The sequence below is a fragment of the Ammospiza nelsoni genome, chromosome 31, assembly GCF_027579445.1.
Source record: "Ammospiza nelsoni isolate bAmmNel1 chromosome 31, bAmmNel1.pri, whole genome shotgun sequence".
Classification (NCBI taxonomy): Eukaryota; Metazoa; Chordata; class Aves; order Passeriformes; family Passerellidae; genus Ammospiza; species Ammospiza nelsoni.
In genome coordinates, this window is record NC_080663.1 from 2,712,863 (window position 1) to 2,740,410 (window position 27,548).

The 27,548-nt window shown below is 51.0% G+C and overlaps 2 pseudogenes; one reads left to right on the forward strand and one right to left on the reverse strand.

Annotated features, from left to right (window-relative positions):
* The window catches only part of LOC132085554 (uncharacterized), a 560,373-nt pseudogene that overhangs the window by 424,511 nt on the left and 108,314 nt on the right, over positions 1–27,548 (reverse strand).
* Positions 158–27,548, forward strand: part of LOC132085574 (zinc finger protein 883-like) — a 211,049-nt pseudogene continuing 183,658 nt past the window's right edge.

Sequence of the window (27,548 nt, forward strand, 5' to 3'; positions counted from 1 at the left end):
CGCGGACCAATCAGAAGCCGCGCCGGCCAGAAGTTCCGGCAGAAATTCCCGTTGCTTCGGCGTCGGCAGCTGCTTCCGGCGAATCCGCGGTGCATTGTGGGCATTGTGGTCCCCGTGGGGCCCAGCGGCGGCGGAGCGGGGCTGAGGCCGCGGGGGGGGGGAGGGGGCGGGGCGGGAATTTGCGGGCGCCGAGGGAGCCCCGGGACCCCCCCCGGCAGCGCGGGATGGGCGACAGCGACCGCGGTCAGCACCGGGAGCGGGGAGAGGGGAGGGGCGATGAGGGGGGGTTTGGAGGGGTTATGAAAGGATTGGGAGGGACTGAGGGAGAACTGGGGGTCCTGAGGGGATGTGGGGGGTTCTGAGGGCATTTGGGGAGATCGAGAGGGAGAACTGAGGATCTTGAGGGTATTTGGGAGGTCCTGAGGGGGTTTGGGGGGATGTGAGGGGATGTGAGGGGGTAAGAGGGAGAACTGCGGATCCTGAGGGTATTTGGGGGGTCCTGAGGGGGTTTGGGGGGATTGTGAGGGTGCTGAGTGGTTGTGAGGGGGTTTGGGACATGGTGACGGGATGGGGGGTCCTGAGGGAGAATTAGGTATCCTGAGGGGGTTTGTGGGGTTCTCAGGAGATCTGGGGGGGTCTTGAGGGGATATGGAGAACTCATGAGGAAATCTGGGGGGATTCTGAGGAGATTTTCGAGGGTCCTAAGGAGGATATGGGAGCCCTGCGGGGGACCTGGGGTACTGAGGGTAGTTTGGAGGATTGTGAGGGCACTTGGGGGCATTCTGAGTGGGTTTGGGAGGATTTTGGGAGTTTCCAACTAGTTTTGGGGCATCCTGAGGGAATTTTGGAGCTCCCCGAGTGGATTTTGTGGGTCCCTGACTGGATTAGGGGTGATTTGGGGTTATTTTGGGGTCCCTTACTGGATTTGGGGGCATTTGGGGAATTTTTGGATCCCTGGCTGAATTTGGGGGTATTTTCAGATAATTTTGGGGTCCCTGACTGGATTCTGGGAGGATTTGGGGTAATTTAGGAGTACCTGAGGGGAATTTGGGGTATTTTCAGGCGGATTTGGGGTAAGTTTGGCTATCTGACCAGATTTTGGGGTCCTTGTCCTGATTTTGGGGTATTTTGGGATACCTGACTGCGTTTTGGGGTATTTTCGGGTCATTTTGGGGTTCCTCACCAGATTTTGGCCATTTTGGGGTAATTTCATGGTCCCTGACAAGAGTTTGGGTTTTTTCTTTTTTTTTTTTTTGGGTTATTTTGGAGTGATTTTATGATGTCTCACTAGAGTTTGGGTTTTTTTTGGGGTATTTTTGTAGGACAACAGGGGAAGGATGGTCGGAATGGAGAGAGACAAGAGATCTCTGCAGCTAGGTCATGGAAAGGGCCTGGGTGCAGGGCCCTGCTTGGAGTTGCCAGGCACAGCTGGAGCAGGCCCGAGAGAGGGAGAAGAGTGGTGTTATATTTGCCCAATTATCCCATCATCAACAAAACCAAACACTATTAAAGGTAGCAGCAAGTTTCATTGAATAGCTTAGAATATATAAAACTTGAAATATTGACAATGTAATTTGGTTAAAATAAGGGATAATTTGGTTCCAATAATAGCACATAAGCAGAAAAAAAACAACTAAGGGCGAGGGGTACGGAGTGCAGGGCCCTTGGACCCCTGCCACCTCACATGCGAGCTTGCCAAGCGAAAATTCCCCCTTTTGTGCCATGTGTCAATGCCATCTCCTCCCATTTTCGATTCATCACACTTCTACCTCTGCCCTCATCACCACCTTTACTGCGCATGCTCCACGGCTCGGTTTGGTGGAGCCACCACTGGTTTGGGAGTCACTGGTTTCATCATCACTGATGGAGGCCTCTTCTCTTCCTCGATGTCCTTTAATTCACCCTTCGGTTACACATGCGCACCAAGCCAGTATAATGTAAGCCAAAACGAACATAATATTATATTTAAGCACCAAAGGAATAAATCTCTTATAACTAGCATTTTCCTGGGACCCAATCAGATTTTCCTTTCTGTTAATTTTTAGTAACTGTTATCTCTTCTTTTCCTTCTATCCTTGAACATCTGCAGGAATGGGGGGGGGGGGGATAGAACCCCTCCTCTCCCTTTCTTTCTTGGCATTACACCTTTTAACTATTTTATTATTTCCAAATATTAATTACTGTATCAAAATTGATTGCTGTTTCAATTTTGTCAGCACGAATCATACCTATTTACCATACTTCTCATTATCCTGCTCTGAGTTTTTGGAGTTTTCTGTCAGAAATCTCTCCCCTCCCCCACTCATCCACAGGGGTTTGGGGCGGTTTTCCCTTTTTGGGGGAAATCAAAGCGATGCCCTGATGCTCCTAATTAGGGGTAGGAGAAATGAGGCTCCAGGGCTTCCCGCTGAGCCGGAGCCACCGGAGCCGCAGTGCTGGGAAAGCCGTGGCGGGAGCTGCGGAGAAGTTTGTTTGTGTTTTCAGCTCAATCCCCCTCGGGCCCGGGCCCGTTCCAGGGCTGTTCCTCAGCTCCGGCTCTGCCCTCACGCAGCCCGGGGGGCCCGGAGAGCGCGGGGCGGGGCTGTGCCGTGTGCAGAGCCCGCCCCTGGCTGGGATTGGGCGATGGTGCCGTCAGTCGTGGTTGTGGCGCGCTGATTGGTGGGAGCGGGGCGGAGCCGGGCCCCGCTGGCGGGCTGAGGGCGGCCGTGGCCGGGCAGCGGCGCCATTGTCGGAGCGCGTGTGCGGTGCCGTGAGCGGCGGCAGCGGCCGGAGCGCGGTGAGGCGGCGGCGGAGCTCGGAGGCGGCCGCAGCGCAGGTGGGAGCCGCGCTGGGTTGTGCGGGGGCTCGGGGCTGGCTGCGGGCCTCGGGGGCGGCAGGGGGCTCGGGCGGGTTCGTTGTGCCGTGTCCGGCGCGTGTTGCCGCTGGCGTGAGGGCGCTGCGGGAGCGGCTGCCCGCGGTCTCCTTGCGGCCGCTGCCTCGGCAGGAGCCGCTGCCGGAGCAGCGCTGGCTCGGCCCGGTTGCTGTGGCTGGGACAGAGGGGGCTGCCCCGTGCCCGGGGCTGTGCGGGGAAATTGCCGTGGCCGGAGGCTTCTGTGCGCAGAGGAGACAGAGGAGTCCTGTAAAAGTGACTTTATTGCTGAGCAGAGGGAGAGGCCGTGGGGCATTTGCTGTGCGCTCTCTGCCATTGTTGTAGTTCGCAGCCTCCTTTGTATCCTCATTTTCCCGGCCTCATCTCCCTCTCCCTTTGCCCACTGGCTGAGGTACTTGGAAGGTTCAGACTTCCCAACTGCATGTCCTCGTTAATGTGCATCCCTACTTTCGTATAACAGTATATATTCATGGCTCTATTAAATTATTGTTCTTCTGGAAGTTCAGGAATTTAGCGGGACTTTCTGTGAGCAGCAATCCATGTTAATTAGTAACATTTATTGAAGCTGATGGTTTCGCCGTTTCGCCCGTTATTTCCTTATCTACGAGTCCCTGGCCCCTCGCTCAGCTGCTGAATGAGCTACACTCTCAAGGTGTGGAGCATGGTAAAAAGATGAGAGTTGCTGTAGCACATCACAGGAGAAATAGCATTCGTGTAACCCATGGTCTGCCAGGGAGCCACAGAACCGTAGCCCATTCCCATCCTTTCCAAGTTTGGACCTGTACGTGAGCTGCTTTCTTGTTTCCGTTGTTTTTTTTTTTTTTTTCCCCACCACTTTTCCTTTGTCATCTATTTGCCAACAGCAGCTTGAGTAATTTAATTTTCCACAAACTCCTCCTTTTTCTGCTAACAGATGATCTGATCCCATCCCATGGTTAAGTGTTGTGTCCCTCATTTCAGTGGATTGGTCGGCAGGAAGGTCGGGAGCTGGAGCTGTCTGGTTGGTTATTATTGCGAGGACAGCTTGTAATCTAATGATGCCATTGAAATGAGAAATGGGTTCTGTGGCTCCTGATATGAATTGGATCGGGTTCCCAGGGGCTGATCCATGATGTTGTAGGATTTGTTGTGCTGGTCGTTCATCTTTTCCCCATTTTTGGCCGCTCTCTCCAGCCAGGGCTGCATCAATTGACTGTTTTTGTCTAATTAAATAATCAAATCCTTGGATTCCCAACTGATTTCCCTGAATATTTGGTAGCAAAAAATCCTGGGTGCTCTAATATACCCTATATAACACAGACAGTGAAAGCACATATTGGAGTGGGCAGAGGGATGATTCTCCCGATTTATTTATAGTGAAGTTTTCCCAACATTGTCCATTTGCTGTTTCCCTTTGCAGCTTCACCCGTTTCTGTTGCAGGGTCAGATATCCTCCCCCTGGGCTCTGCCTTGAGCTGTGCAAATTCCATCAGTGCCAGCAGGCAGAGCTTGGGGTGAGGGGCAGAGGGAATCAGCCCAATTCCTGCCCCGGGCAAGAGACCCAGGTGTATTGTCCACACTTTGCCCAGCAGTGTTCATTTGCATTTCTAAAGCTCCTCTGGAGGCTGCCTGTAATGAAGCTTCTCTTCCAGGGCAGCCATCTGGTGAGTCACATGTGGCCCCCCAAGAATCTGCTGTGTTTTAAAAAACAGTATTAACTATTTACGAGTTCAAAGTATTACGGTTAAAGCTCTTCAGTTCTACAAATGCACCATAAAGGAGAACTTGGAAAAACCCAGACCAAATATTGATTCTTACACTTCTGTCCAGAACCCACCTGACAATATAAAGTGGGAGTTATTATAAAAAATTATTATCATGTTGTTATCTTATCACTGAAACTTCAGGGAAAACAAAAACTCTCCAAGAATCTCTTTAGTGTTAGAGAGTCAAAGCATTCCTTGGTTCTGGCCAGGATGTGCAACAGAAATAATTTCTTTCACAAATAGCCGGGCTGTGCAGAGAAAATCATTCCATGCCATGTGAGTTTTACTAGATTTTCCTAAACTTTATGTAGTCTGAACCAATCTAAATCCACTGCTTTAATGTTGCTTGTTTGGAAGTTGTGTAAGGTTTTAGTATTTGGTTTCCTGTTGGACCTGGATTTCTTCCCCTCTGATGTGAATTCGGTCTCCACACTCCTGGATTTCCTTCTCAGCCTTTTCCAGCCCAGGTGTCTCCAGCTCTGCCGGGGGCAGTGTCTGGGGTTGCTGTTGGTTGCTGTTTGCTGCTGGGCAGTGTTGATATTTTGTTGCTGGTCGTTATCTCTGTGCTTGTCTTTTGGGCTATTCCCAGTCTGTTCAGATGTTAAACTCATCTCAATTCAGTGGCATAACACCGTTAAATAAAAGCTTTAAAATTCCTTTCCCCAAGGCAAAGACAAACCAAGCCTGAGCAGAGAAATAAGATTTAAAAGGAGCAAACTCGGTACATTTTGCAGCAGTGCAATGGCAGGCAGCCCAGAGTGTGGGTGTCAGTGAGCCCCAGAGTGGAATTGTGCCGTGGTGTTCCCCAGCAGCTGTGGCAGTGCAGGCCCAGCCAGCGCTGAAGCTGCAGCAGTGGCAGCAAGGCTTGGCCCCAGTGGCTGGAGATGGCAGAGGAGGGTGGCCGGGATTGCAGAGGATTCCAGGCGAGGATCAGGCGCAGGGGCTTGGCCCGCTGTGGAGCCCTGGCTGCTGCTGCGTTGCCTTCAGGGCAGGCTCAGGGGCGGCCTCCCATCCTCCTGCTGCAGGGGGGAAGTGCAAATCTCCGGGGCTTCAGAGCCCTTGAGGCCAGGCTGAGGGGTCCCCCCGTGTTGAGCTGTGCTGGTGGCTGTTTCTGGCCTCAGGGACACTTGGCATGGGCCCCTTGGCCACCAGTGGTGCTGCTTTGCACTCCTTAGGCAGGAGCCGATGTCCTGGCTGGGTGTTGGCAGCAGCAAAGTGCCAGGGCAGGCTGTGTGCCAGCCCAGCTTCCTGTGGGAGAATGTGCCTTGATATCTGCTCCAGTGGTTGCTGAAGCAGTGAGAATTGCTTTTGCCTGCCTGTTAGGTGCCATGGTGTCAGCAGAAGATATTGAAGCCTTCCTGCTCAGGGCATTTCAGTGCCAGGCTCTCACAAGCAGCCACAGCTGGGCGGGTTGAGCTGAGCATGGGGCGGTGACCTGCGCTGTGTCTGATTCCCCTTCCTTAATAACAGCCTGTCTTGTAGCTCTTTTCCCTTCGGCTGCCCTTACAGAGCCATCCACAAACACGTTTTCTCCCTCAGGCCAGGGAATGTCCCATCATCCATCTCTCCCAGCCTGGGTCTGGAGCTCTGTCCCTTGAGTGCAGTCCTGGGTTCCTTGCCAGCCCCTCTCCAGGCTGTTCAAACAGGAGGCTGGGTTAAACCCTTGCCCTGTCCTCAGTTCTAAATCCTCCTGTGCCATTGAACAAGTTTCATACTGTAATAACCGAGCCCTGCTCATCCGTTTAGAGGCTGTTTAGGTTGTCAGAGCTTTAACTTGATGCCAGACTTGAAGTATAGTAGGTCCTATATAGGGTTAAACATTTTAGCACTAGAACACGTTTGGCAAGACCGTGTTTAATATCCACCTATAATTAAAATTCATTTTCCCTGTCTGGAAATCCCAGGCCAGCAGCCTCAGTTAATCTTCATTTTAACACTTGAAAATGGTGTGTTTCCTCCTCCTGTCCGTCCATCCAGTTTGTTGACTGGCTGGATAGGAGTGTTGTAGGGAGACATCCTTGGCTCCAAAAGCCCTGCCTTTAACAGGGACTCAATACCAGGCTGTAAGCCCTTCCTTCCCTCTCTTGGAACAGGGTATTGCTTGTCCTGGTTGCTTTAAAGTAATTTGTAGAGGCTCCATATCTAATTTTCCCTCTTTCCCTGAGGCTGCCCACACTGCTGGATTCACTTCATCATAGGCCTTGCCAGACATTGGACTCAGAGATGCAACAGAACTAGCCTCTGTATCACTTTTTATAATATTAATTGTCGTTCTGAGTTTAGTGATCAAATCCCTTCGCAGTAAATTATAATCACAATTAGGAGACAATAAAACTTCATGTCTTTAATAAAAGACATTTTTGCCATTTTCCCCCCCTTGAGTCTGAGATTCAGAGTGGATTGAGAGGCCCCTGTGTACATCAGGAAATGCCTCCTCTCAATGCAGACCCACCCTGAATGTTCTCAGGGGCTCCAGTGTGGAGGGTCCCTGGTGTGATGGGAGCTGTGACAGCCCTGCCAATCCATGTCCATCAAGGGGTGGACTTGCTGGTCCTGAGGGTGCTGCTGTCTGTGCTTGCAGTGTCCTTGTGCCCTGCAGCTGGAGCCCTGGTTCCTTGCCAGGGGCTGTTTGGGTGAGCTCTCCCCTGCCAAGGAGGGCAATGCCTCTGCCAGGTGCTTGTGGCCGAGCCGTGCCCTGGGTGCTGGGGCCCCCTTGGGCCCTGGGGTTGATCCCTCAGGGGCTGTAGGAGCTGTGCCCCGGCCTTTGCCTTCAGCTTGGCCTTTTGCTGCTCCCTTCTTGCACTCACCTGCTGTGCCTTTGTGCCCAAGTGCTGCAGGGCCTTCTTGTGCCCCTCCTGCAGCCCCCTCAGTGCCTGTGGGTGCTTGTCTTGCTTTACAAGAGAGGTGTCTGCTCGGGAAGGCAGAAAAAGCCTCTCTTGGAATGGATAATGCAAACCCTCTCCCTCTTGATTTTTAGAGTTGTGAAATGAAGGGGCTCTCAGGCAAAGATATGGGAATAGGAATACCAGTTCTTTACTAGTGTGTATAATAAAGCAAACAAACACCAACAGCTGCGGCACTGACAGCAAACAGAGCCCGGACCCAGTCCCGGCCTTTATGCTGCGGCGCTTTGCCCTTGGGTGCAGTTCCGGGCACGGCCGGCAGGGGCGCTGGTGGCTCCTGCGGGGCGGGGCAGCGCATCCCTCCCATGGGAACCTCTCTGAACGGAAATAGAGCAATCCCTTCATCTAACTCTTTCACTTTTTTGCCTTCTGTAGCCTTTCTCCCGTGTCTTGGAAAGAATTTGGAGAAGGCTGCCTTTTAACCGCGCTCCTAGTGTCTCCATAAGTACTTCCTGTAGAGAGAGAGAATTTCCCTGAACAGCCGGAGCTGTGGTTACCAAGGGGCCGTAACTCAGATCAGGACGGGGTCAGGGGAGGATATCCCGCCGAGGCTCGGTGGGAGTGTGGGCAGGCTGCCGGAATCGTCAGAGGGGGATCTTCCCGTGGAGGCCGAGGAGGAGCGTGGGTAGCCCCCACATGGCTGATGGCGGCTGATCCGGCAGCTGCCGGCAGAGCAAAGGCAGGTGGGAGAGCCCGGCAGCAGCGGTGGTGCCCAGCGCAGGTGGCACGGGCAGGGCAGCCGGGGATGGGATGGCTGGGACCCCCCCTGGGTGCGGTGGGTGCGGTGACCTCAGAGCAGGCGGCAGGACAGAGCAACCCCCATCTTCCCCAGCATGGCCGGCAGAGCGGCCGCGGGCCAGGCAGTGGGAGCAGGGCACACAAATTGAGCGACAGCACCGGGGCAGGTGGAGCTGCCCTGGGCAGTGAGGCCGCACCTGGGATGGAAACCGGGGCAGGCGGAGCTGAGGCGGGCAGCGAGCCGGGACCCGGGACAGGCGCCTCGGCCGCGAACAGAGGGGGCAAGACCTGCAGAGGATCCCACTCGCTTTCTGATTTTTCCTCTTGTTCCCTTCCCTTTCATTTCCCCCTTTTGTTTTTTTTTTCTTTTTCCTCTGGTGTTTCTGATACTTCAAAGATTTTTATTCTCCTGAAATTTCCTGTCTAACATGTGGCATATTCTCTTTCTTCTAGATTAATCAATTTTTTTAACAAATAAATCCAGAGCCTAACAAATCTAAACTTCTGCTTTGATACTTTGAAATGTTTGATGAGCTAACTCACGATCTCCTAATGTTGTTTTTCTCACCACCTTTTTATTTATCCTTTGGCAAATTAAGCATCTTTCAATTACTTGCTTTGCTACTCCAAAATCGCAGTACACCCATAGTTCCTTAAATAATGATCACACAAAGCTTGAGTACCCCAGTGGGTTTTCTGATGCCTGTCTTCTAATACTTTTCTAATAAGCACATTTTATTAAGTAATTGTCTTCCATCATGAAGTTTCCATTTCCCTGATTTATCTTGTTCATTTCCTGTCTTGTTTAATTCTTTTTTCTCGGCTTCCCTAAACTTTGGAATTTCTGGTTTTTCCTCATTTGGAGTTAATATTAACATAACTCTTTCAGCTCCATTTTCTGCTGCATCCTTAGCTTTGTGATCTGCCAAATTATTTCCTCTTCTTTCTGGGGTCTTTCCCTTCTGGAGTTCCCTAATATGTACTATAGCTATCTCTTTTAGGTGATTGTAATGCCTCTAAAACCTCTAAAATAATTTCCTCATGTACTAGTCCTTTTCTTCTTGAATTAAGTAATCTTTTTCCTTTCCAAATTTTTTACAGGTATGTACTACTCTAAAGGCATACCTTGAATCAGTACATATAGTTCCTTTATTTTGTCTTAAATATTCTAGTGCTCTTTTTAAAGTATATAATTCACAAGTTTGAGCTTACTAGTTTAAGGTTAATTTCCCTTTTTCCATAGTTTGCACATTTTTCCCATCAACTTCTATATACCCTGTATTTTCTCCTTTTGCAAGGCGTTGTATCTCTGTTAGCTAACATAACTCCCAAAGAATTAATTTTTTTTTTCTTTTTTTTCCCCTGTATCCAACTTACTGGTTTTCTGTCTCATTTTTCAAGATCTTATCTATTCATCTTCTGCCTCTGTTTTTCACATTCACTAACAACCTAAATATCACTTTTATTTCAACTACACACACAAAAATAAAAAACTTTTTTCTCACACTACTTTCAGTACAATACACCTCCCTCCAAGGAGATATAGTGAAGCTTAAAATGCACAATCCACATTACCTTTACTTTCATTCATCTACATTCACTCACTTTTATTTCCCATTCACTTCCACACATTCTTTCCCACCCTCAGGACACAGAGTGGATCCCTGTTGACAGAGAATCGCGGGTCCCTGTGGCCCCCCCTCACCTTGGGGTGGCCTCTGGGTCTCAGTATCTCCGGGCCTCCTGGGAGGGCCCTGACTCTGCTGCCTCCGGTGCCGTTCACCTGTGAGGCTGATTTGTGTGTCACTCACACTCCTTAGCCATGGCCCCCTCACACGCCCTGGGGACAATGGCCCCTTTGCAGGTCACCTGTACCTTATGCCACAGCCCCCACACGCCCAGGAGAACAATGGCTCATTTGTGGGTCACACACTCCTCTTTCCACAGCCCCCCCTTCCCACCCACCTGGGAAGCTGAGGCTGATTTTGTGTGTGACTCACTCTCACACACAACAAGACAACAATAAGGTATCTTTTTTTATAAATTATCAAATCGAGAGCCAAACTTATAAGAAAATTTAGCAAAGATTTATTAATTTGTCTGTGCGACTGAAGTTCTGTCGTCAAAACCACCACAGCCAAGGGTTAGCGTCGAGCCCGGGTTCGGTGCTGGGTGAACACGGATCTGAGCTCCGAATGTCAGAGTCTCCCCCTGTTCACAAATGCTGCCTGACACAGCGAGTTCTTTTACAGTTTATTCTGCTCGAGGCAGAGATGACCAAATGTTCTTTTTGTCTCTTCCCATGCATAACCGTGTCTTTACCTGTGCAGAGGTGGACAAAGACTCAATCCAGGTGTTTGATGTTGTCAGTAGACTCTGGGGAAGGCAGCATTCACATGCATCAGGGTGGGGCTGTGGATCATCTTGGTAGCTGTAATCTTCGAGGCGTTAATTACTCTTGGCTAGACCTGGTGACCCAGGGAAGCCAGCGATTATCGCCCTGGAAGCTTCTATTCTTTCATTAAAAACCCCGATGTTTATCTCAACCAAGTCCAGGAACTAGATGTATATGAATAAGACACTGCTCCTGGCCAGGATGGTCAAAATACATAGTGTGGATTTTTAAATTTTTTATACATTAATAGCTTTAATTATCTCTACCATATACTACACTTTCACATCACCTATTACAAGTTTAGGTGTTTCTTGCCAGTCCCTGTGCTCTTGGATATCCCTCAACCCATCTTTGTTGTCCAACCCCAGATGCTCTTGAGCATATCCTCAATCTGGCAGAATTTTGCTCAACTGTGGATGCTCTTGGACTGTTTATTCCTCAACCCAGCAGGTTTTAATTCTGGATGTTCTTGGGCTCTCTTATCCCTCAAAGCAGCAGAATTTCTAGGGTTCCCTTTTGTCCCATTTCCTAGTGGATTGGGCTCAGAAACTCCTCTGCTCCCTTCCTCCGTGGAGTCCAGCCCCTCTCTGAGACCCAGTCTCAGTTACCCCGGGGGATTCTCTCACTCCTCTTATCACTCGCTGTGTCTCTTTACTGGCTGCTTCCCTCGAGGAAAGTTGGAAAGGCAGTGGGAGACTCCAGCACTCACTTGGCAGGTCTGGGACAACCAGCCCTCGTCTCATTCACAGCCCAGAGCAGAGAATGCGGGGAGAAGGGAGCCCAGGAGCCCAAACAGCCCCGGCAAACCGAAATGGGGAGAGTGAAGCAGGGGGAGCTTTTGGCATTGCTGGGACTGCCAGCAGCCTGGGCAGGGCGGCCGCCGGGCACAAGGGGGACCCCCAATTTAAAACGTGACCCCAGCAGCTGGGACAGGGGGAACCCCCGAACACCAGAGGGGAGGGACCAGGGATGGGGAACTCCTGGGAGGCTTTTTCAGGCCTGAATCTGGGTGTTTAGGAGGTGGATCTTGAGCCCTGATGGCCAGTGACTTGTAGAGATGGACTTGGCATAGGGACCTTCAAACTCAATGTGTGTTGGGGAAGATGAAACAGAAAAGCCTTATAAATACGATTGTCTGGCAAAAGATTGTGTGAACTTAAAAAGTATAAGGAAGATTGAAATGAAAGCAAGCTCTGAGATACCTCAGTTAGTGAACAACTGGAAAACAATGGTGTGGCCTAACTGAAGGTAATCCCCTTTTGATGAAACAATTCCTTCTGCTTGCAGACAGATCCAAGGGTCACAGCAGACTCTACTAGCTCAATAGAAGGGGTCCAAGGAGGAGATTTTAGGGTTTAAAATGTATCACAGTATGGTGATGTAATGATTTTTACAGGCTGTATGTAAATGCTGCAGGATTTGTATCTTGTACTAGATCGGTTAGTGAGAAATAGAATATTCAACACAGAAGAAGATTGATTGTATTGTAACAGGAACCTTACTCTCATACGCTCTTCTCCTCTTACTCTCTTACCCTCTCATCCTCTCTACCCCTCTCTTCTCTCGGGCCTGCTCCGAGCTGTGCCTGGCAGCTCCCAGCAGGGCCCTGCACCCAGGCCCTTTGCAATAAACCACAAGTTCCACAACCTGGCTGCAGAGATCTCTCGTCTCCGTCTGTCCCGACCGTCCTACCCCCCAGTGCTCCTACAAACGCTCTCATCCCTTGTTTTCCCCAAACCAGGATTTCCCATTGCCTGCGAGGGAGGCTGCGAGGAAGAGGAAGATGCCCTGGGACACTGAGGCAGGTGAGGAGGAAGTCAGTGCCCCTTTCCCCTCTCTGCTGCTCCATCTCCCAGCCCAGCACGGCCCCGGCTGCAGCTCAGGCCTGGGGGGATCTCCTTGCCCTTTCCTGTGGCACGGAGGCAAATCCCATCCTGTCCTTGTCCTTCCTCCCCCAGAGAAGGAGCTGAGCATGGAGAGCAGGGAGGACAAATGCCCACGGCAGAACCTGGTGGAAGAGGCCGTTTTGAGTGGCTCCACGGCGCAGGAAGCCAAGGGGGAGGAAAAGCCCCGGAGATGCCGCACGAGGAGGGGCTGCAAACGCAGCTGGCGGGGATCTGAGGGGGAAAGAGCCAGCCTGGGCCAGGAAGGCGGCCGGAGACGGAGCCAGAGGTCTGAACTGGTGCTCCATGAGCAGCTCCCTGGTGGGGAGAAGCCCCACACGTGCGTGGAGTGTGGGAAGAGCTTCAGGTGGAGCTCTGACCTGATCAGGCACCAGAGGATCCACACTGGAGAGAGGCCCTACGAGTGTGGGGAGTGTGGGAAGAGCTTCAGCCGGAGCTCCCACTTGATGAAGCACCAGACGATCCACACTGGAGAAAGGCCGTGCAAGTGTTCCGAGTGTGGGATGTGCTTCAGCCACAGCTCCAGCCTGATCAGCCACCAGAGGACCCACACTGGGGAGAAGCCCTATGAGTGTTCCAAGTGCGGGAAGAGGTTTAAGACCAGCACCCATCTCCTCCGGCACTATCGGATTCACAGAGAGGAGAGGCCCTTCCAATGCCCCGACTGTGGGAAGGGATTCAAGCACGACTCCACCCTCGTCACCCACCGGCGCATCCACACTGGGGAGAGGCTCTATGAGTGTGATAAATGCAGGAAGAGGTTTCCGACCAGCTCCTGTCTCCTCCTGCACTATCGGATTCACACAGAGGAGAGGCCCTTCCGCTGTCCCGACTGTGGGAAGGGATTCAAGCACAACTGCAACCTCGTCAGGCACCGGCGCATCCACGCTGGGGAGAGGCCCTACGAGTGTCCCCAGTGTGGGAAGAGCTTCTCCAGGAGCTCTCACTTGACCCGACACCAACAGAGGCACCAGTAAGGGAAGCCCTGTGAGTGCCCCGAGTGCGGGCAGAGCTTTGTGCGCTGCTCCAGCTCCATCCCCCACTGGAGGAGGCACTTTGGGCACAGCCCAGGTGAGCCACATTCCCTGTGATCCATGTTGAGAACACACCTGGCTGCTTCTACTTTTAATTTCACCTTAATTGTTTTCTATTCTCCATCTCTTTACACTGCAGAAGCCAAGAGGAATGGATCTATCACTTCCAAACCACTCAAATCGCAGTGAAAACAGCTCAATCTTACCCCAAAAAGAGCTCAAACCCACCTCAAAAAACTCAGTCCCACGCCAAACTCACTCGATTCCGCAGCCATCAGGCTGACATGAGGCTGGGAGGTGATTTAAGAGTCGTGGGATCTCAGTTAGAGTGGTGGGATGGAGATTGTGTGGGGCTGGGTGTGTGGGATGTATTTGACAGCAAATAAAACTCTGAGACTTACTGATTTCTCTCCCGTTCATGTTCAGTCTGTTGCAGTTCTGTTTGCAGAGTGCTGCCTTCTCAGCTCATTGTCTTTGTGTCCCTTTTCTCTCCTGCCTCTCTTTGCCTGCTCTGTTTCTCTCTCAGTGTCTCCCTGGGCCCACGGACCACCAGAGACCCTGCCCTGATTTAATTGACCCAGGCACCACCAGAGACCCTCCCTATATTTAAGTGCCTCAGGGACCACCCAATACCCTCCCCTGATTTAATGCCTCAGTGACCACCAAAGACCCTCCCCTGATTTAATTGACCCCTGCCACCAAAGACCCTCCCTTGATTTAGTTGACCTTTCCCTGTTTTAATTCCCCTTCCCCTGATTTAATTGACCCCTTCCCTGATTTAATTGACCCCTGCCCTGAATTAATTGACCCTGCCCTGATTTTGCTGTACCCTGCCCTGATTTAGATGACCCCTCTGTCCCCACAGACCCTCACCTGATTATTTATTATTTTATTTCCCAATTACTATTTAAGTTCCCAGTCCCAGGTGCTGAAGTCCTGAAGGCTGGCAGGGAAATGTGTCTGTAGGATTTTGCTCCATTTCCCTTCAAGGGCAGGAACATCTTTTCCTGGCTGGAAGCTGGAATTGCAGACTTTTGGAATGTGTGCAGGGCAACACGGACTGGGATCAAACATGGACTAGGATCAGATAGGGGTTGGGATCAAATATGGACTAGGATCAAACAGGGACTTGGATCAAATAGGGACTGGGATGAAATATGGACTGGGATCAAATAGGGACTGGGATCAACTATTCACTGGGATCAACTTTGGCCTGGGATCAAATATGGCCTGGATCAAATATGACAGATTTTATGGACTGGGATCAAATGTGGACTAGTGTTGTAGTGTGTTGTAATAGCCTGTTTTAAACGTCCGGGTCCCTTCCCCAGGTGTGCCAATACCCTTCTTTCAGATCTAAACCAGTAAACTAGGGTAGCTCAGGTGCCAAACTTGTTTGTAGGGTGTATGGGTTTGCCACAAGGTGTACTGCCTGACCCTAGCCCGTTGTTTTCCTTAACTTGGTTAAGGAGAGGTGCATTCTCTGCCCTCCCTGCTGTGTTAGAGGCCCATACCGCAGGAAACATTGGATCCATTATTTTCTTGTAAATTTCATCCTTATTTTCAATTTCAGTTTCACTAATTTTTAAAATTAAGCTCAATATATCTCCATATTCTTGATCCTTTACCTCTAAAATAATCTCTCCATCTTTAAATGTGATCTTTGCTTCAACAAGTCCCTACTCAACAGGGCCTTTGGAGAGTTGGGCACATACAAAAAAATTATGACTATTTTGATGGTTTGCAAAATATGATTTTTCAGATTGGTCAGTTGCCCCCTTACCATAACATCTGTTACAGGCATCGAGGCTTTATTTAACACTGAGTTTGCTGCCCCCGTGTCAACTAAAAATTCTATTTTCTTAGCTCCCATCTTTCTACCCTATCCCAGCCTTTTGCCTTAATTCAAAGTCTTGGGGTATAAAATAAGCTGAACGCACTCAGCTTTAATTATTTCTGCTGGGTTTCTTAAATTACATGAAACTCTCTTTTCTAATAATTCAAACATCCTGTTACTTCTTTGCTTCTCGTGACTGGTTGCTACTAAATTCCTTAGAGCTCTCTGAGTAGCCTTGGTTTCCTTAGAATAACATAAAGTGCCTGTCTTGGTCTCTTCCACCTAAACTCTGCTTTACAAAATCTCATTCTTTCCCAGTTCTCTTCCCACACAATCTAATTCAAGCATTGTTTCTACTGACACTCACTTTGCTGCCTTGCAAAAAGCTGTGCCTGTTACAGCAAAAACTCTGATATGCCCACAAACACAGACACAGACACAGACACACATACACCCTGCATCTCAAATTCACGAGAGTCAGGGCTTAGGTTGCTGTGGGAGGGGAATTCCTGGAATTCCTTTAATTTGTTTTATCACAGTTAAACATAAATCACCATACTGCAGTTTTTCCATGTAAAATGCTACACTTGTTGCAAACAAAATCCTAAAATCTCCACAAACACAAGCCTACAATACCAAGAATCAAATTACCACAATGTGGGGAAAGAACCACACAAACTCACTGGGAAAGGGGTATCTCTTAAGAGTGCCCACTTTCCTTGACACAACCCAACATACAACACTTCATCATCTACCCACATCAGCTTATCAGCCTCTTCTGGTCCTCACACACTCTGGACACAATCAAAATAACAGCACACAGTAAAATTCCAGGGACCAAGTCCAAACTGCGGGGGCAGAAGAATCCCCTGAGTTCATCTAGCCACGGTTAAAACGTGCACAATCTACACAAATCACACATCACCACCTTTAAACACAATAAATGACTAAATGTCCTCACCCACATTTCTCCACTTGTTCCACTACTCCACGGGGTGTTCCTGCCCTCACAGACTGCCCCAGCCGGCGCTCCGGGCCTCACCTGGATGCTTCAGACATGGGTAGAACTGCCCCCGCACGCTGTGGGAACACTCACTCACTCACTCACTCGGTCTGTTTGATACACCACGCACTCACACGATTACAAACACGCTAACATTAACCACACAATGCATTAGCCATACAATGTCAGGACACCACAAGCACACAAAGTTCGGGTTCACTCGGCTCACCCCAGAGTCGCTAGCAGCCGCTCCATTGAACAATGGACCCGTTCCCAGTCGCGCTATGAACCGGGAACCTCTGCCACTGACCGTGCTCTTGGTCGATGGCTGCCTGCAAGCACAGGGACGAGGCTGTGCACTCAGACGTCTCTCAGTGACTTATCAGGAGCGCTATCTCCCCCGGGCCCTTTGACAGACATACCGTGTATCTGCACAGCAGCAGGTCATTGTATCCACAGGAGGCAAGCTGAGATAGAGCAGAGCTCCTCCAGGAAAATCCCAGGGAGCGCCCAGGAGTCCGTCCTCCCTTCCACCCCTGCAGGGACAGACAATCGCCTGGCTGGCTCGCCAAAATGATTAGTGGAAAAAAAAGAGAAACTCCACAACTTTGTACAAAGTCGTAAAGCCGGTATGTTTAGCACTGGACGCATGTGGGAATCGTTGTTCTCCCTAAAGGACATGCGCACCTTTGAGAATTCCCCCTTGCTTATACATATGCATATAGTCTCATTCATATTCATTTTACTGATTTCACGTTACAGGTTGCAATTAGTTTTTATCAGTCCTTGCCCTTTGCGCAGAGAGCTCTCTGGTCAGCCTCAGCCTTTGGCCCTGACAAAGGGGCCTCCTCTTATCTTGAGAGTTTGAATTCCTTCTCTTGGTTGAGGCCATTCTGTGAGCACAAGATTTTCTCTTTGTTTTTTTTCCTCTCTTGTGAGAACAGGGAGTCTTAAGCACAGATAAACAAGTTACAGGCTCAGAACAGCACTTTTCACCTCAATCCAAAAATGCATTTCTATCCTGTTAAATTTCTACTTTGTCTCACCCATCCAAGGAATTATGTGCTCTGACTCCATGATTTTAAAGGCTGAACAGATGCTTTATTCTATACTATATTATACTACATTACACTATTGCTATACTAAATCTATACTAAATTACATACTAAAGAAAAACCTCTGACCCTTTCCAGACAGTCACGACCAAGCTTTGACCTAATTGGTCAATCAGTCCAAACAACCATCACCAGTGTCCAATTAACAAATCACTCTGGGTAAACAGTCTCCATAACACATTCCACATGTGCCAAACAACAGGTGCAGCAAGTGAGATAAGAATTGTTTTCTTCGTTTCTCAGCCTTTCCACAGCTTCCCAGGAAAAATCCTGTGAGAGAGAATTATGTCTCTATTCAAAGAAATGTGCATACCACAGGGATTTGTTCTCCCTGGTCTCCATCTGCTGCTCAGTGCCTGGGGTAAGGAAAGAAAAGGAGAGGAAGGAATGAGGTAGGAAGGACAGAAAGAAAAGAGGAAGGAGCTGTGGACAAGGAGAGGATGGGATTTGCCTCTGTGCTAGAGGGAAGGGGAAGGGATCCCACCAGTTCATCCCTGGCAGGATGGTGTCAGCAGTGGGATTGTCCTGCAGCCAGGGGCAATGCTGGGCTGAGACATGGAGCAGAGGAGAGGGGCAAAGGGGCAGTGACTTCCTCCTCGCCTGCCTCAGTGTCCCAGGCCATCTTCCTTTTCCTTGCAGCCTCCTCTAGCTCCATCCAGACAAAGTTTGGGATTGACAAATCCTGGCTTGGGGGAAAAACAATGGGTGAGCCCTTGGTCCTGCTGCCCAAGTACAGCTCCAGAAGTAACAGCCCTGTCCACAGTCAGGCAGGCCCAGACCCTGCTCATCTCCAGCCTCCCCCACCCCTCCAGGCTGCCAGAATTGGCCTTTGCTGCTCTCCCCACTCTGATGCCAATGTCCCCCCACAACTGGTACCACCTCCCCAGCCAGTTTGCCACTGGAACCCTCCACAAGTCTCCAAAGGGGCATCTGTGTCTCACCCTTGGGGACCTGCAAGATCCAAACATCCCCTCCCCAGAAACAAACCCTTCTAGAGATTCCCTGATGGATTTGGGGTCAGTTCCCCCTCCCTGCTCACCTGTGGGATCTGGGGGATCGATGCTGCCAGGGCCAGGGGAGCTGCAGACTCAGTGGGCAGCTGGGAAAAGAGTGGTTCTGCTGGGGCTCCTCCTCTTGCTCCTCCTGTTCCTGCTCCTCCTTTCCTCCATCCTCCTCCTCTCCCTCCTCTTCCTATTGCTCTTCCTTCCCTGCCCAATCCAGATCCCACATCTCCCCCATGGCTGCAGCACCACCAGCATTTGGGTGGAGGGAACCCCCCATGAACCCCCCAGGGATGGGCAGGGGGCTTGGGGACCCACCCAGTGCGGATGCATTCCCCCCCTGAGCCCCAGGGAATCACTCCAGGAATCAAATGATGGGGACACAATGGGATCCCCATGGAACCGTTCTTTTTCTGTTCCATCCCCACCTTTCCCTCCCCATACCCATCATTCCCCCAATCCAAAGACCCCTCCCAACTCAGTTTGGGGGTGCCATCCCTCTCGCGCTTTGAATCCTCTTTTCCTCTGCTCTTCCACCCCTTCCCCATTGTGCCCCCAGCCCCAGCCCTCACCCCTGTGTTTGGTTTTGGAGGATGCAGGCCCCTCCTGCTCTGTCTGGAAGGTCACATCTCCCCTTTCCCTCAATTCTGGCAGCTCCTGGCTGCTTTTTCCTGGGAGGAATCCCTCAGTTTTGGGACTTTTGAGGTGTAGCTTAAAAGTGTGACAGCTCTCTCTGGCTTTCCCCTCCCTGTTGTGGCCCCTCAGCTGCCCCTGACACCCTGGGGGTGCTGGGATTTCCCTCCTGGGGACAAGGACGTTCATCCCCTTCCAGGAGCCCAATGCCTGGCTGGGGCTCCAGGTCAGGGGGTCCTTGAGCAGCTGCCCCAGAACCTCTCCCAGGGTCTCCCAGCACAGCTGGAGCTGCTCAGCCTGGGGTCCCCAGAGGCCTCAGCAAGACCCAAGTCCCTCCCAGGAACCCTCAACTCCCTCAAACCCTGCATCCCCCACATCCTCTGCAAGTTCCCCCCATGGCACCGGCCATGGCCATGTCCCCACATGTCACTGCCCATGTCCCACCATGTCCTCACCCATGGCTCTCTCCCTGTTTCCATCCCTGTCATTGTCCCCCATATCTCCATCCATGCCCATGTCCCCCATGTCCCCCACAAATGGCCCCATCCCTGTTAATATCCATGCGTCCCCAAGTCTCTCTCCATGTGTCCATGTGTCCTACCATGACCACATCCAAGTCTTAGTTCAATGTCTGTTTTTACCTCAATATTGGATATTTTAAAGGGATAAATAGAAATTAAAACAAAATCAAGGCCAAAAGAAAAGGATTTCCTTGTCCATACCAGCTGAGGATCCACTGCTTAGGTGCAAGGGAAGAACCTTTTTTGGTGGGGTTTCTACCCCACTGTCTCCAAAATCTTGGTCTTTTCCCCAGTTTTTCACCATTTGGCTACAGAAGACACCCTTGGGAAATAGGAAATCAAAACTGTGGAATCCCTGAAGTTGGAAAAGACCTTGTCCTGGTTCAGGGCAAATTTGGGAGAGAACCCACAAAGGGGTTCCTTTAAGACAGCAGATTCAATCGGCCCTTCCCCCAACTGGTTCAGGAAAAATAAAATACCTCCTTGGAGAAAAGCGGAAAAAACTGTTTATTACACAATAAAACCTAAATAATATTAAACAATAAAACCTCTTGCTGCTCTAAAAGAGACACAAACTCACAAAGTCCCTCCATGGTCTGTAGGCTCAGCTCACTCAGTCTCTTATCAATCCCTCCAATGCTGGAAATGTCACAGGCCAGGCCCAGCCCGGTGGGCCACAGGTGTGAGCTGCCCGTGCTCTTCTGGTGTTCAGGCCAGAGCAGGTTTAAACAGGTCCAAAGAAAGGGGAAAAACCCCACAGTCCAGAGAACTTGTTTGGTTCAGCTAGCTAAAACTAACTAAAAGGAAAGGAGAGCTCTGTCCCACTGTCTGTCCATCCGCAGACAACACAGTGCAGAAGCAGGAATGTGGAGGAGTGAGTGCAGTGTCTAAAACAAACTCCACACTTCTTCTCTCCCCCTTCACTCTCAGGACAAGTCTTGAAGGTGCAAAACTTCTTATTCAGCACAAACAGAACAGACTGGGGACACAAGCATCTTATAGTCGACACAGAATATACCTCAGGGACCATTCACTACTCCCTGATGTCACCAGAAGACAGGACTGAATGCAAAAGATTTTATGGTGTTGAAATTTGACAAATCTCTTCTCCCCAAGGAATTCCCATTACAGGTCTGCGTCCCGATGGATGTTCCTGCCACTGGGTTTATCTAGGTGCCCACAGGGAACCAGGAAGATGTGGAGTCTCCCAGCCAGATGCCTTCCAACTTGGATCACCAGGACCACAGATCACCAGGGCTCGGCCCAACAGGGGTCACTGGGGATCATCCAACGTGGATCCTCCAATGGGGGATGGAGCTGGAGCAGCACACAAAGCTCTTCCCACACTTGGGGCACTCACAGGGCTTCCCTTAGTGGCGCCTCCGTTGGTGTCGGGTAAAAGTTGAGCTCGATGAGAATCTCATCCCACACTCCCCACACTCGTAGGGCCTCTCCCCCGTGTGGATGCGCCGGTGCAGGGTGAGGTGGGAGTTTAGCTTGAAGCCTTTCCCGCAGTCGGGGCAGCGGAAGGGCCTCTCCTCCCTGTGACTCCGCTCATGTATGAGGAGATCGGAGCTCCTGTGAAACCTCCTCCCACACTGGGGACACTTGTAGGGCTTCTCCCCAGAGTGAACACGCTGGTGGTGTTTTCTCAGGTCAGTGTGCCACCCATAGCTCTTCCCACATTCCAAGCAGGTGTACGGCCGTTCCCCCTTGTGGATCACCCGGTGCCGAATCAGGGCCGAGCTTTCTCTGAACTCCTCCCACATTCCCCACACTTGTAGGGCTTTTCCCCAGTGTGGACCTTCTGGTGTTCCGTCAGCTTGCATTTCATGCTGAAGCTCTTCCCACACTCCCCACACTCATAGGGCTTTTCCCCAGTGTGGATCATCTCGTGTTTCCTCAGGCCAGAGCTGTATCTAAAGCTCTTCCCACATTCCACACATTCATAGGGCTTTGCCCCAGTGTGGATCCTCTGGTGTTGAATCAGACTCCCCTTCTGGCTGAAGCTCATCCCACATTCCCCACACTCATAAGGGCGGTATCCAGTGTGGATCATCTGGTGTTGCATCAGGTGGCCCCTCTGGCTGAAGCTCTTCCCACATTCCCCACACTCAAAGCGCCTCTCCCCAGAGTGAATCACCTGGTGCCGCGTCAGGCTGGAGCTCCAGCTGAAACGCTTCCCACACTCCTCACACTCGTAGGGCCGTTCCCCAGTGTGGATCACCTGGTGCTGGATCAGGTCTAAGCTCCGACTAAAACCCTTCCCACATTCCAAGCACTTGTGGGGCTTCTCTCTGCCATGGGGCTTCTCCACCAGCTCTGAGCTCTGGCTGCATCTCCGGCCGCCTTCCTTGCTCAGGGGGGATCTTCCCTCCCCACAGCTCCCTGGGCTGGGTTTCCTGCCCCTCCTTGTGCGGAATCTCCAGAACTTTTCTTCCTTCTCCATCCACACACGTCCTAGGAATGAAAAATCCTGGTATGGGTAAAAAACAAAATGAGAGTGTCTTGGACTGGGAGTTCCTACTTGCTCAAGTTTATCTCAGGAAGTCATTGGGCATCTTGTGTCTCTAAGAACCTCCAAAACACCAAGAGTCGGCACAAAATCCTCCAAACATCAAGACACAGAACAAAAACTTCCCAAACATCAAGATTCAACAAAGCCCCCTCAAAAATATAAAGATTCAGCCCCCACAAAAAAACAAAGCACCAACAATTAGGCCAATAAAGCTCAGAAACACCAAGATTCACCCCGGGAAAAACGTGGATCCCAATCCCTGGTCACCTGCTGCATGTGGGGGGGGGGGGGGGGGCAACGCTCCTGGGGCTGGGGTTGGAGGTTGCAGATAGAGGGAGAGTGGAACTTTGTGCTACTTCCTCTTCTGTTCCTCCTCCTCTTCTTCCCACTCCTCTTCCTCCTGCTATTCCTCCTTCTCCTGCACAATCTCACCTTCTCCTCTCACGTGCATCATTTTACCCTTTTGTTCCTCAGTTCTGCTTCTCTTTCCCTTCTCCTCCTGCCCCAGGCCCAGCACCCACTGCCGGCTCCCTCTTCCCCCAAACCCACAGCATCCCACGGCAGGGGCAGGGATGGAGCTGGGGCAGGTCGGGCTGGGGCAGCGCTGGGCTCTCGGCCGCTCCCGCCCGCACTCGGTCCCCACTGCAGCCGCTCCCGCCAGGACAGCGCGGGGGGGCCCGGCCTTGGCGCTGCCCCAGTCCCACCTCCCCAAATTCCCCTCGCATTTGGACAACAGGGCATGGATGGTGTTGGTGTGCTGCAAAGGGATTGGGTGAAGGGGAGTGTGCAGCAATATGGTTAAGGCAAGAAGCTGCAGAAGGAATCTATGTGGGAAGGAAAAGGATGATGGAAAAGAGGAGGAAGAGAAAAATACTGAGGATTGGGATGTTTGAGGCCTTAGCCTCAAAACTTGTCAGCTGATTCAGATCTTTTGTATCCCCGGTTTCCAGGCCAGGAAAACAAGGAGGTCAGGGTTTCAGGGCGTTTCTCTGTGGGGGGCAGCGGCAGCACCGGGCGCAGAGCTGCGGCACCGGGAGCACGGGCTGGGGGCCTGTGGGGAGCTGCGGGGCCGGGCCGGGGCTGTGGGGCAGCCGGGGCTCAGCGCCGGGCGCTGCCTGACCCCACCAGCCCCGGGCAGGGCCGGCAGCGCCCCCCGGCCCCCAGGAGGCTGCGGGACGCCCCGGCCGCTGCCCGGCCCCGTGGAGCTGCCGGCCCTGCCCGCCGGGGGCGCCTTCGGACACTGCGGCAGGACAGGGAGCAGCTCTGGGCTACGGGCTGGGGAGGGCACCCTGAGCACAGGGAGGAGGAGCAAGGAACGCCTGGGAAATGTGGAATGTATATTTTAGCACGGAGATTGCCTTTTAAGGATTTTATTAGGGTTACTGGAGATACAAATGATTTTGCAGAAAGCTCAGCAGCTGTCAGAGGATGAGCACCCACAAGCACCTAGGGGGGCTGCAGGAGGGGCACAAGAAGGCCCTGCAGCACTTGGGCACAAAGGCACAGCAGGTGAATGCAAGAAGGGAGCAGCAAAAGGCCAAGCTGAAGGCAAAGGCCAGGGCACAGTTCCTACAGCCCCCGAGGGATCAACCCCAGGGCCCAAGGGGGCCTCAGCACCCAGGGCACGGCTCGGCCACAAGCACCTGGCAGAGGCATTGCCCTCCTCGGCAGGGGAGAGCCCACCCAAACAGCCCCTGGCAAGGAACCAGGGCTCCAGCTGCAGGGCACAAGGACGCTGCAAGCACAGACAGCAGCACCCTCAGGGCCAGCAAGTCCACCCCTTGATGGACATGGATTGGCAGGGCTGTCACAGCTCCCATCACACCAGGGACCCTCCACACTGAGAACATTCAGGGTGAGTCTGCATTGAGAGGAGGCATTTCCTGGTAGACACAGGAGCCTCTCAATGCACTCTGAATCTTAGACCTTGTCCTGGATTGACTCTATGATGCTTTTATCTCCAATTGTCTCATTCTGTTTATGTTGAATAGTAAGTTTTGTACGTTTAAGAGTGTTCCAGAGAGTGAAGGGGGGAAGAGAAGAAGTTTTGTTTTCAGACACTGCACTCCTCCTCCATATTCGTGCTCCTGGACTGTGTTGTCTGTGGATGAACAAACAGCAGGACAGAGCTCTTCTTTTGCTTTTTAGTTAGTTTTAGCTAGCTGAGGCAAAGAAGTTCCCTGGACTGTTTTTTTTTCTTTTTTCTTTGGACCTCTTGAAACTGCTCTGGACTGAACACCCAGGAGAGCACCGGCAGCTGCAGCTGTGGCCCACCAGGCCGGGCCTGGCCTGTGACAATTCCAGCACCGGAGGGACTGATCAGAGACTGAGTGAGCTGAGCTTCAACCCGGGGTTTTCTCAGTTTGTCATCTCTTTTAAAGGGGCAAGGGGTCTCATTGTTTGATATTGTTTTGGTTTTATTGTTTAATAAACAGGTTTTTTCCACCTTTCTCCAAGGAGTTATTTTTTCCTCACATACCAGTTGGTGGGAGGGGCCGATTGGATCTGCTTTTCTCACCGGAGCTCCTTTGGGGGATTCTTCCCCAAATTTGCTCTAAACCTGGACAAATACATGAATTGGCGCCCAATGTGGGGCTGGAAAAGTTGGAAAGAAGCTCTATTAATTGTGCGTTTGTTGTTGTTGAAGCAGTTAGTGGCCATGCTGCTTGAACCCCTCATGTCTCTGGGTGTGAAAGCCTTTGTGTGGCTCTAGGCTCTAGACCTTTTTGAGGTTTCAATACTTTTCTGGTCACTAGGATTATTGTCCTTAACAAGTAATTTTTAGGGTAGAGGGGTACGGATTGGAATAGCTGTTGTGCTGGCCTTGGTGATAATGATTTATAAAGCGTTTATAAATACTTGGCGTCTGTTTACGATATGTATGGTTTATGGTTTCTTCATCCTACCCTGCATCCCAATTCCAGTAGTACATTTTGGGAATTTATTAGTAATTGCACTCAGTCTGTTAGAGGAGGATCTGAGAATAAGACTTTCCAGCCTTCCCTTTCCTTCTTCTCCTTCGGATCAGTTATGTCACTTTTTGAGAATGTTCAGTTTCCCCTGAATGTTAAAGAGACCATCTTTCTGGTATTTAATCTGGTAAACTTCCTCTATATGGTCTGCAGCTTCTCTAGAATGAGGGCTGAGATATCCAGAGGAGCTGGTGAGACCCCTCACCCAGAAGTAGATGCAGGCGTGAAAAATCCTGAGTGGTGTGGAGAATGGGAAAATATAGGCCAAACCCTGACGGAATTTTCTGATCCTGTAGACTGGGATTTTCTACGGGAACAAATTCAGAACGCAGCAGAAGTGGGGAAATACCTAGAAGAGAAGTGCCATGACGATTCTAAGGAGAAAAGGCTAATTGCAATAAGCTGGGCCCTGGCCTGTGTTTATCGCACTCTGTTAGATAGTGTAGGGCAGCAGACAGAGGCAGGGGGGCAGGGAGATAAATCAGCTATCCCAGTCACTCAAGCTGTAGCCAACAGCCCAGGCTCGAAGCCAGACCAGATAGTGAGCCTAAGCCAGCATCTAAACCCATGGCAGTTGCTACCAGTACTAGAAGTGGGAAATGCACGGAAAAAACTAATCGATGATGATGGTGATGGTGATGATGATGATGATGATGGTGATACAGAAGAAGGAACCTCAATGCCTCCTGACATAAAATCAGGAGTCAAAGCAGCAGGTGCAAGATCAGATGCAAATATTGAGTCCTTTTCCCTGAAGGACCTTCGTGGCCTAAGGAAGGATTACACCCGACAACCTGATGAATCCATAATTAGTTGGCTGGTCCGTCTCTGGGACGCTGCAGGCGAGGCTACAATTCTGGATGGCACTGAAGCCAGGCCTTTGGGATCCCTGTCACAGGATCCTGTCATAGACCAAGGAATGATGAGGGGGGCTAACTCTCACAGTCTCTGGGAACAGGTCCTAAGAAGTGTAGCACGAAATACCTGTGCACAGACGATCTCTGTATGCAGCAAACCCAGTGGAAAATCATAGAACAAGGGATTCAACGCTTGAGGGAAATGGCAGTGGCTGAGATTGTCTTCTCAGATGATGGAAACGCTCTAAATCCAGACTTGGTACCATGCATGTCTGTGATGTGGAGAAAATTTGTACGACTTGGGCCACGAGAATACGCTTCTCCTTTAGCAATAATGAAGCAGGATGATGGTGAGGAGACTGTGCTGGATATGGCAAGGAAGCTCCGAGCATATGCAGATGCTGTGCATGGCCCAACACATGCCAGAATTGCAGTGGTGGAAACACGTCTGCAAAAATTAGAAGACAAGATAGAGGAGGGTCACAAGAAACTGAGGGAGGAGATTAAAGAGGGCTTTCTCCAAATCTTGGCAGTACAGATCAGAAGTTCTGGTACCCAACGCAGACGTTCCCCAGATGGCGAGAGAAGGTACATCCCACGAGCTGAGCTGTGGTTCTACCTGCGTGATTGTGGAGAAGACATGGGGAGATGGCATAGAAAACCTACCGCTGCTCTGGCACAACGGGTGCGACAACTGAAGACTCAGAGAGGAAGTTCCAAAAGGGAAGCAGCTCCAGTGGCCAGTAACCGAACTGTCACATATGATGATAATGACAATATTTTTGATCCCCTTGAAGGAACCTCCAAGACATATGCCCAGGGAAAGAAGGATAACCAGGCTTAGAGGGGGCCCTGCCTCTAGCCAGGTAGAGGCTGGGGAAAAACGTGATTTTTGGACTGTGTGGATTTGTTGGCCTGGCACTTTTGAACCACAAGAGTACAAGGCTTTGGTTGACACTGGTGTACAATGTACACTAATGCCATCGAGACGTGGGGACAGAGTCTGTTTCTATTGCTGGTGTGACAGGGGATCACAGGATTTTACTTTGGTGGAAGCTGAGGTGAGCCTGACTGGAAATGAATGGAAGAAACATCCTATCATGAGGCCCCATGTATTTTAGGCATAGACTACCTTTGAAGTGGGTATTTCAAAGACCCAAAGGGACTCAGATGGGCATTTGGAATAGCTGCTGTAGAGACAGAGGGCATCAAGCAGTTGAACAGCTTGCCTGGACTGTCAGCCCATCTGCAGTAGGTCCCTTGAAGGTGGAAGAGCAACGAGTGCCAATTGCCACCTCAACAGTGCACCGCCGACAATACCGAACGAATCAAGATGCTGTGATCCCCATCCACAAAATGATCCGTGAGCTGGAGAGCCAAGGGGTGGTCAGCAGGACCCACTCACCCTTCAACAGCCCCATTTGGCCTGTGCATAAATCTGAAGGACTGTGGACTACCGTGCATTGAATGAAGTGACTCCACCACTGAGCGCTGCCGTGCCAG